General features: G+C 44.4%; 1 long non-coding RNA gene across 1 annotated transcript; it reads left to right on the top strand.

Annotated features, from left to right (window-relative positions):
* The first annotated feature begins 6,767 nt into the window (after positions 1-6,767).
* On the top strand, positions 6,768-8,642 carry LOC112071626 (uncharacterized). Its single transcript, XR_002894144.2, has 4 exons — positions 6,768-7,824; positions 7,968-8,042; positions 8,156-8,225; positions 8,374-8,642. It is a non-coding gene; the product is annotated as an uncharacterized lncRNA (long non-coding RNA).
* Positions 8,643-10,155: the final 1,513 nt, after the last annotated feature.

Here is a 10,155-nt window from a genome sequence, read left to right as displayed (position 1 = left end):
CTAAATACTATTCCACATGTGGTGCAATAGGACACAGCCTGTGTCTGGGGAAAACTCTGATCCACCTTAATACAGCAACAGCTGCTGGGGATCAGGTCTGCTCTATGGAAGAGCACTGCCTTGCCTTGCTTTGACACTATAGAGGGAGAGAGACATCGAGGGATCAAACAGAAAGAGAGWGACGGGCAGAAAGAGAGACAGAGGATGAGAGGGAGAGAGAGAGCTGGCAGGCAGGCAGTGTTTTTAGGGGTTTAGGAGTACAAATCTCTCCKTCATCTGTGGCTCTGATCACAATTGAACTGAACAAGCTCTGGAAACGCTAACATCTGAGTTCCTGCCTGCCCACCTGTTAGAGTAGGTGTGTGTGGGTGGGTGTGTGTGGGTATGTGTGTGTGTGAGTGTCTGTGGGGGGGGTATGTGCTTGCGTCCATGTGTGTGTGTATGGTATAAAGTTTCCTCTATACAGGACACCGTGTGTGTTTGTTTGACCCTAGTGTAGTGAGTGTTGGGGTTAGAAGTGGCGACATGGGGATTTGAACAGGGCCTGTCACACTGTGCAGCCATACATCATGTGTCCAGTACTAATCTCGTTCCCAGACACTTTCACCCAAAGTCTGGTGGACCAACGCATCAAACTCGGCCTTCGTTAGCCAATACAGAAAGCCGGGAGAAACTCCCGCCGCATAGACATTGGCTTAATCTGCATAATCTACCAACCAATCATCTTCTACGATGCCTTCCCCCTAACCCTATCCTGTACRCCACAAGCACAGAGCTACTCTTCGCAGTCGTGTGATTCGCTTAAATTAAAATATGACAAATACTTTACTCAGTAGGTCACTCCCACTAAGGCCAATTTTGAGTGGTTGATATCCCAGGTTTATATGTGCTGTGCACAATAGCCTGCAGGTGAGGTTAGTCCAGTGCCAACCTGATCAATAGATTTAGGGCAACATTTTGGTGCGAAGTGCAGAAAATACCATAAACCTCATTATAATCTTGAAGTGTGATTTAATCWGAAAATGTTCTTCAACGATGTCCGTTATAAGGAGCGGATTATGTAAGGGATAATCAACGAGAGRCTGTGTGTTCTATGGAAAATAATAAACGACTTGGAAGGTGTGTTCCACGAACGCATAGAGCCCTGAGTTGATTATCTCTTATATACTGTACCATGGCTATAATTTAACACATTTGCCGCTCGAAATGTTTTCATTTGTCAGTAGAAATGTTTTCAATATCCACTGAAGTAGGAAGCAAGTTTACTAGATAGCTACAGTAGTTGCCTTGGTAACCAAACAGACTTGCTAGTTTAGCTAACCAAACCATCAGTCCTAGCTTGCTATTATGAAAATCTAATTCAACAATGCCGATAATGTTTTCAATTCGACTTTTGCTGCCAAAAGTAGCATGGAACATAAGAAKGAACTATAGCCATTGAATTCTACCGTGCTGATATTCCGTGCGTTATAGGGAAATAATGCACGCTCTAGAATGCCCTTCAATCTAATCAGAAACAAATATTTAACAATGCCATGGTCTAATTGAAAAAACGGAGCAATATATAAATAGTTTCCTCTTCAAAACGCACATTGTTGAAGAAAAGTTTMATTCAATTCCCATGGTAATGAGGTTTATGGTAAGTTTTCCACTTTGCAGTGCTCAGTGCTTTTGCACCTATAGCCTGATCATGACTCTGGTGTTAACCATACCCACACTATGCAATAATCACTCAGTGTGTGTGTGTGTGTGTGTCAGACCTGCAGATGGAGTTTGAAGAGCTGGTGTCCAGCACCAGGAGACTAAGTCTCAGCAGCACAGAAAAGCAGAAGAGAGGAAGCATTGCCAATGCTGACTCCAGGATGGACCGCAAGAGAGAGGTACAGTGTACAGCAATATGGTACACTACGTTGATTCAGAGAGAAGTAACACAATTACCCATTTCTACTGAGCTGGGTCGAACCAAGTCAAGCTAATCTGCACCAGGCTGGCCTGGTTATGCATCCACTGTAGTTGACAGAACCCTGCTGGAACGCTGGAAAGAAAATATCTGAGCCAGAACAGTACTGTTTGGGTCGGCACCATAGTGTAAAAATGGTAAAGGTGTCAAAGTGTGTGTGTAGTTATCATGTGTACTTGTTGTGTGTTAGTATTAGTTGTAATGTGTTGTGTGTTTAGTATTAGTTGTAATGTGTTTGTGTGTTTAGTATTAGTTGTAATGTGTTGGTGTTAGTATTAGTTGTAATTGTTGTGGTTAGTATAGTTGAATGTGTTGTGTGTTTTAGTATTAGTTGTAATGTGTTGTGTGTTTAGTATTAGTTTGTAATGTGTTGTGTGTTTAGTATTAGTTGTAATGTGTTGAGTGGTTTAGTATTAGTTGTAATGTGTTGTGTGTTTAGTATTAGTTGTAATGTGTTGTGTGTTTAGTATTAGTGTTAATGTTGTTGTGTGTTTAGTATTAGTTGTAATGTGTTGTGTGTTTAGATAAGTTGTAATGTGTTGTGTGTTTAGTATTAGTTGTATAATGTGTTGGTTTTAGTATTAGTTGTAATGTGTTGTGTGTTTAGTATTAGTTGTAATGTGTTGTGTGTTAGTATTAGTTGTAATGTGTTTGTGTGTTTAGTATTAGTTGTAATGTGTTGTGTGTTTAGTATTATGTTGTAATGTGTTGTTGTGTTAGTATTAGTTGTAATGTGTTGTGTGTTTAGTATTAGTTGTAATGTGTTGTTGTTTTAGTATTAGTTGTAATGTGTGTGTGTTAGTATTAGTTGTAATGTGTTGTGGTTTAGTATTAGTTGTAATGTGTTGTGTGTTTAGTATTAGTTTGTAATGTGTTGTGTGTTTAGATAGTTGGTATGTTGTTGTGTGTTTAGTATTAGTTGTAATGTGTTGTGTGTTCCAGTCCACTACATTGGAGCAGGTCCAGAGTTCCAGCATGTCCGTTTCAAGCCTTGTGGTCAGAGTCCTCTGGTGTCTCGTTACCTGCACCTCCAAGACATCCCTACACCCGCGGGATCTGACACACGCAGGATCAGACGCACTGAGATCACCAACCTGACAATATCCTTGCACACACACACACACACACAACCCCACACACACACACACACACACACACACACACACACACACACACACACACACACACACACACACACACACACACACACACACACACACACAAACAGCACAAACACACACAAACACACAGGGGCGCCGGGAAAATTAGGACGATTCTAAGGGCCTGTGACTGACAGGGGCCTAAAAATTATTAGAACATTAGGTTAAAAAAAATATATACTAAATGATTAACCTATCATCCTTAATATAATATTTTATTTACAGAGCCTCTGTATTGCCTAACCCCCCTCTATTTACATGAAATGGTTCGGTCTCGCCCCCAAACCAGGCGCGAACGGTACTTGCTAGCAGTGAATTGTGAGTGAGGAGTGCTGGTGGAGCATCATGTCTCAGCTTCCTAAAGGAAAATCTGGCTTCCAAAAATGAAAAGAAAGACAGAAGAGAGAAAAGAAAGGGCGACGATATGTCACCCAATTTTTCACAAAGGAAGATGGGTGTAGTCCGCGAGTGTTAGAAATTAACCTGTTAGCTTAGTCCATTAGAAATCGGCTACTTTTGCTCCCCTAACATTAGTTACTTAATACTCACAGAAATTCTGAGTGTTTACATTTCACTCTTTTAGCCCTTCATTTAATCAATGCAGCAAACTTTTAGCAAGCTATTCGTACTAAATCAGTTGTCCCTGCCCCTGCCTGGTGCCAGGCCCAACAGATGCCGCTTCAGGGTCAGCCCTGTCTCCCCATCCCCATACCCCTGAACCATCCCTGTCTCCCATCCCCATACCCCTGAACCAGCCCTGTCTCCACATCCCCATAGCCCTGAACCAGCCCTGTCTCCCCATCCCCATACCCCTGAACCAGCCCTGTCGCCACATCCCCATACCCCTGAACCAGCCCTGTCTCCCCATCCCCATAGCCCTGAACCAGCCCTGTCTCCCCATCCCCATACCCCTGAACCAGCCCTGTCTCCACATCCCCATACCCCTGAACCAGCCTGTCTCCCCATCCCCATACCCCTGACACCCAGTCTCCCCATCCCCATACCCTGAACCAGTCCTGTCTCCCCATCCCCATACCCCTGAAACCATCCCTGTCTCCCCATCCCCATACCCTGAACCAGCCCTTCTCCCCATCCCATACCCCTGAACCAGCCCTGTCCCCATCCCCTGACACCCTGTCTCCCCATCCCCATACCCCTGAACCAGCCCTGCTCCCCATCCCCTAGCCCTGAACCAGCCCTGTCTCCCCACCCCATACCCCTGAACCAGCCCTGTCTCCCATCCCCATACCCCTGAACCAGCCCTGTCTCCCCATCCCCATACCCTGAACCAGCCTGTCTCCCCATCCCCATACCCCTGAACCAGCCCTGTCTCCTCATCCCCATACCCCTGAACCAGCCCTGTCTCCCCATCTCCATACCCCTGAACCAGCCCTGTCTCCACTCCCCATACCCTGAACAGCCCTGTCTCCCCATCCCATACCCCTGAACCAGCCCTGTCTCCCCATCCCATACCCCTGAACCAGCCCTGTCTCCCCATCCCCATACCCCGAACCAGCCCTGTCTACCCATCCCCATACCCCTGAACCAGCCCTGTCTCCCCATCCCCATACCCCTGAACCAGCCCTACTCCCAACTGAAGAAGGAGGTGAGCAGCATTGTGTTGAATGACATGTCAGTTGGCATAATTGCAGGTACTGCAATACATTGAGGACAGGAATGTGATTCTCCAGTCAGGAAAAATCTCCCTTGACACAGAGGCAGCCAATATCAGAGCCTTAAAGGAAGAGGCTCTTAGAGATGGATGGGAGTCTCTCCTGTCTGAGGCAACACTGATTTCTCCCAAATGGATGTTGCACCTCAATTTAGCAAGGAACACAGCCGCCAGAGGAAATGGAAGAGATTCCATGATGAGACCTCTCAAGAGGAGACAGCTCAGGACAGTGCAGAAAAGGTGTTTCGGAACAGTGTTTTTTACTGCTATAGACACATCATAAGTGACTTGGACACTAGCTTCCACACCACTGCAAAAATTGTAGAATCATTTTCTAATGTTCTGAAAGTTGGGCAGATTAGTGAGGATAAAGTCCCTTCTTGTGTTCCATCCACTGATCATGAAGTATTCCAGAGATCTGACACCTGAGTTTCAAAATGAAGTAAGACACCTGAACACTGTATATGCTGCCACTTTCCCCCCTAACTTGTCCCTATTTTGTCTCCTGAATGCAATTTGTAAAATGCAGCTGAAAAAGCATTTTTGGATAAGTGTGCATTGCTTTACGTATATTTTGCACACTGCCTGTGACTGTTGCTGGTGACGAGAGAGCTTTCAGTAAGCTAAAACTGATAAAAAACKATTTGAGGTCCACTRTGWCCCAGGACAGGCTTTGCAGTCTTGCCATGCTGTCCATTGAAAGTCAGTTAGCTAGACTTGATCAGTGACTTTGCTAGCAAGAAGGCTCGGCGCTGGGCTCTTGGTGAGTAAGGCTGAGCAAGGGCCAGTGATAACTGTTAAATGGCATGACGATGGCTATTGGATCACTACACACATGATGCCCACAGGCTGAGAACCAGATGTCTCAACGTAATGGCTGGATTACCAKAAAAGTTGTTGTGCAACATCAAGACCCCAAGTGGAAGAAACCTATTGATTTGGTGACCTCTTGACCTTTCCTGTAGCACCAACATCAGGCCTTTTCATTTTGTTTTCCATTTTCCATTTCCACTTTTACAGCAGCATATTTTCTAGTTGGTATGTATACTTAGTTCACAAATCTGCTGCTGATTTGATTATTTTGTTTGTTATATCATTCTATAGATGATAATGTTAATTTATTTTAATTGAAGAGGTTCATGTATATTGAAGTTATATTTATTTTAAGTTTATTTTAAGTCATTCATGTTAAGAGAATTTTCCATTCAAGAATTTGACCATTAAAGACAACCTTTAGCACATTTCTTGTAGAGGGTATCAGTCTTGCATCAAATAGTGAATTCCACTGTATGCAGAATGTTGCATGTCTGCACAGTGTTATATTTTCACAGCTCCATGTCAGTAAATATCGTACAGTAAATATTGGACTACAAGAGAGTTGCAAAGGTAGAGTTATTTAAGGCTTTGAATGGGTCAATTGGGTTCTKKAGGTGTGTGGTTACAGCAAATGTGCAGGGTTGGTGTGGCCTGTGGTGGTGGGGCCCAATATGATATATTTTCATGGGGCCCAAAATCCCTGGCGGCGCCCCTGCACACACACGCACGCACGCACGCACAGACACACACACACACACACACACACACAGCACAGACACAAACACACACACACATACACACAGGCACACACACATGCACAGACACACACACATGTTGTTTTGCACACAGCTGGCACACTGTATTTATGCTGAGAACAACATGTAAAACATACTCTTAAACATGCTAATAAAACATGCGTGGATTATGTGGGACTACTTTACTGGAGTTAATGAACCACTTAATGAACCTGGCACAGGAGAAGAGGGGAGGGCTGAGTACAGGGGGTATAGAGTTCAAAGTTAACTAATCTCMTCGGCTTTTTCTCTCCATATTCTGACTGTAAAACTGTAAAACTCTGAGATAATCATAGTTTGGGAATGTGTAGGACCTGATAGGTTTTAATGAAATGTAACATAACAGAMGTTAGATAGAGATACACTATATATACAAAATTATGTGGACACCCCTTCAAATTAGTTCATTTAGCTATTTCAGCCACACCCGTTGCTGACAGGTATATAAAATTGAGCACACAGACATGCAATCTCCATAGACAAAAATTGGCAGTAGAATGGCCCGTACTGAAGAGCTCAGTGGCCTTCAACGTGGCACCGTCAGGATGTCACCTTTCCAACAAGTCAGTTTGTCAAATTTCTGCCCTGCTAGAGCTGCCCCGGTCAACTGAACGGGACCATCTAGTGCTAAAAATCGTCTGTCCTGGGTTTCCATGGCCGAGCAGCTGCACACAAGCCTAAGATCACCATGCGCAATGGGTTTGGCGGATGCCAGGAGAACGCTACCTGCCCAATGCATAGTACCAACTGTAAAGTTTGGTTAAGGAGGAATAGTGGTCTGGGGCTGTTTTTTAGGGTTTGGGCTATGCCCCTTAGATCCAGTGAAGTAAAATCTTAACGCTACAGCATACAATGACATTCTASACGATTCTGTGTTTCCAACTTTGTGGCAACAGTTTGGGGAAGGCCCTTTCCTGTTTTAGCATGACAATGCCCCCGTGCACAAAGCGAGGTCCATACAGAAATGGTTTGTCGAGATTGGTTCCGGAAGAACTTGTCTGGCCTGCACAGAGCCCTGACCTCAACCCCATTGAACACCTTTGGGATGAATTGGAACGCCGACTGCGAGCCAGGCCTAATCGCCCAACAGTGCCCGACTTCACTAATGCTCTTGTGGCTGAATGGAAGCAAGTCCCTGCAGCAATGTTCCAGCATCTAGTGGAAAGCCTCCCCAGAAGAGCGGCGGCTGTTATAGCAGCAAAGAGGGGACCAGCTCGATATTAATGCTCATGATTTTGGAATGAGATGTTTGACGAGCAGGTGTCCACATACTTTTGGTCATGTAGTGTAGTTTGTCATAAGAAGGTGACAGTAGTTGTATTCCTTGACTGTCTGTGGTGTAACTCCTTCCAAACCCACCTACCAAGAGGTGCTGACTGATGTGGAGGAGAGGAGCCACAGAAGGCAACAGGAATACAACACGTAAAATACACACGCACACGCACACACACGGGCGCAGAAATACAACATAAGCAAGACATAGATAGCTTCCCCAATAATATTACATGACCATTACAGTATAACATGTCTGACAGCTCTCCTCTACTCCCTATCCATCCCTGTAGGTTCTGCCAGCAGACGAAACAGGAGATAGCTGACATCCACAGAGATCGACTGATCCATAACATGGAACTCAACAGGTAGGAAACTAACACATTGTCCTCACTGATGTTTTAGTCACTTTGACAAATATTGATTTAGAACTGAACTGCCACTTTAACCTTTCCTGTGTTTCCTTTTCTTGTGTGTCCAGGATGAAGAAAGAGATTTTCAGTGACCGCATGGAGGTGAAGATCGCCAGCGAGGGAATCATKAATAAATGGGTAGCTGAACTCTCCACTGTRTAGTTATATAATATCTGTACTCTAACCAACTTTTGTCACATAAATTAAACTACAAGGGTTTGGAGAACACAAACAGTACAGACTCTACGTGATACAGAGCCTTTTGTCTGTCTGTGTGTGTGTTCAGAAGCACCCCCCGTACCGCCAGCGTCTGCAGAAGGGAGAGGGGAAAGAGAGGAAAGAGGAGTCAGAGGAGGTGAAGAATGCAAACCAACCTTCTGTTTCTCCAGAGAACCGAAAGACAGCTGGACAATGACAACTTTCAGCACAGTGTCTCTCTCTTTATGCCACTCAGACCTACAGAACAGGATGTCAGTGTGCTACATTAATATATATTTGACATTTGTTTTCATTGAAATTCACCCAGATGATTTAAATGCCATTCTTCACACTTCACCATCTAAGTCGCACTGTGATTATTTCCCTTCAGTCTGTTCTCCCTTTCTCAGACGCTGACTTGAAACAGTGTGTGTGTGTCGGGCCAGAGCAGGGCCAGTGTGTTTTATGACAGGCTCATGTCCTGCCTGAGTGAAGTCATAAAGGCTCATCACAGAAACATATTATCTCTCCAGAGACTCACAGCACACCAGAGGAGAGGGGGTGTGTGTGTGTGTGTGTGTGTGTGTGTGTGTGTGTGTGTGTGTGTGTGTGCGTGTGTGCGTGTGTGTGTGTGTGTGTGTGTGTGTGTGTGTGGTGTGTGTGTGTGTGTGTGTGTGGTGTGGTGTGTGTTGTGTGTGTCAGAAGAAGAAAACAAATCTACAGTAAAATGAATGATACATACAGCAAAAAAAGTTATTAAAAATACAATGCTAGAGCTTGGGACTATAAGTTCTATCTGCAAAAAGATGATTCTGGGAGCTGTCTTTAAAGTTCCGAACCCTCATTGGTTTGAATAGTGTCAGCAATTTTGATATTGTATTATTTTGAACTTAACAACATGAATTAGGGGTATTTATGTTCTATACAGGTAGAGAACATTGAACAGAACAAGGCTATGTCAATAACTACATTCTGACTAAAATGCAGATAGAATCTTCTAGTCCCAACAATGACTTGTGAAAAGTATTTTTTGAGAATCTGAGATTTTTCCGCGTTCATCTCTTTCTGGTTCTGAGAAGCTGTGACATTCTCCTCTGGTTCTGAGAAGCTTGACATTCTCCTCTGGTTCTGAGAAGCTGTGACATTCTCCTCTGGTTCTGAGAAGCTGTGACATCTCCTCTGGTTCTGAGAAGCGTGACATTCTCCTCTGGTTCTGAGAAGCTGTGACATTCTCCTCTGGTTCTGAGAAGCTGTGACATTCTCTTCTGGTTCTGAGAAGCTGTGACATTCTCCTCTGGGTTCTGAGAAGCTGTGACATTCTCCTCTGGTTCTGAGAAGCTGTGACATTCTCCTTGGTTCTGAGAAGCTGTGACATTCTCTTCTGGTTCTGAGAAGCTGTGACATTCTCCTCTGGTTCTGAGAAGCTGTGACATTCTCCTCTGGTTCTGAGAAGCTATAACATTCTCCTCTGGTTCTGAGAAGCTATGATGTTTTCCCCTGGTTCTGAGAAGCTGTGACATTCTCCTCTGGTTCTGAGAAGCTATAAAAATTCTCCTCTGGTTCTGAGAAGCTATGATGTTTTCCCTGGTTCTGAGAAGCTGTGACATTCTCCTCTGGTTCTGAGAAGCTATGACATTCTCCTCTGGTTCTGAGAAGCTGTGACATTCTCCTCTGTTCTGAGAAGCTGTGACATTCTCCTCTAGTTCTGAGAAGATGTGACATTCTCCTCTGGTTCTGAGAAGCTATGACATTCCCTCTGGTTCTGAGAAGCTGTGACATTCTCCTCTGGTTCTGAGAAGCTGTGACATTCTCCTCTGGTTCTGAGAAGCTATAACATTCTCCTCTGGTTCTGAGAAGCTATGATGTTTTT

This window comes from Salvelinus sp. IW2-2015, unplaced genomic scaffold (assembly GCF_002910315.2).
Source record: "Salvelinus sp. IW2-2015 unplaced genomic scaffold, ASM291031v2 Un_scaffold1668, whole genome shotgun sequence".
Taxonomy (NCBI): domain Eukaryota; kingdom Metazoa; phylum Chordata; class Actinopteri; order Salmoniformes; family Salmonidae; genus Salvelinus; species Salvelinus sp. IW2-2015.
The sequence above is the reverse complement of the archived record's forward strand: the minus strand, read 5'-3'. Positions and strand labels throughout refer to the sequence as shown.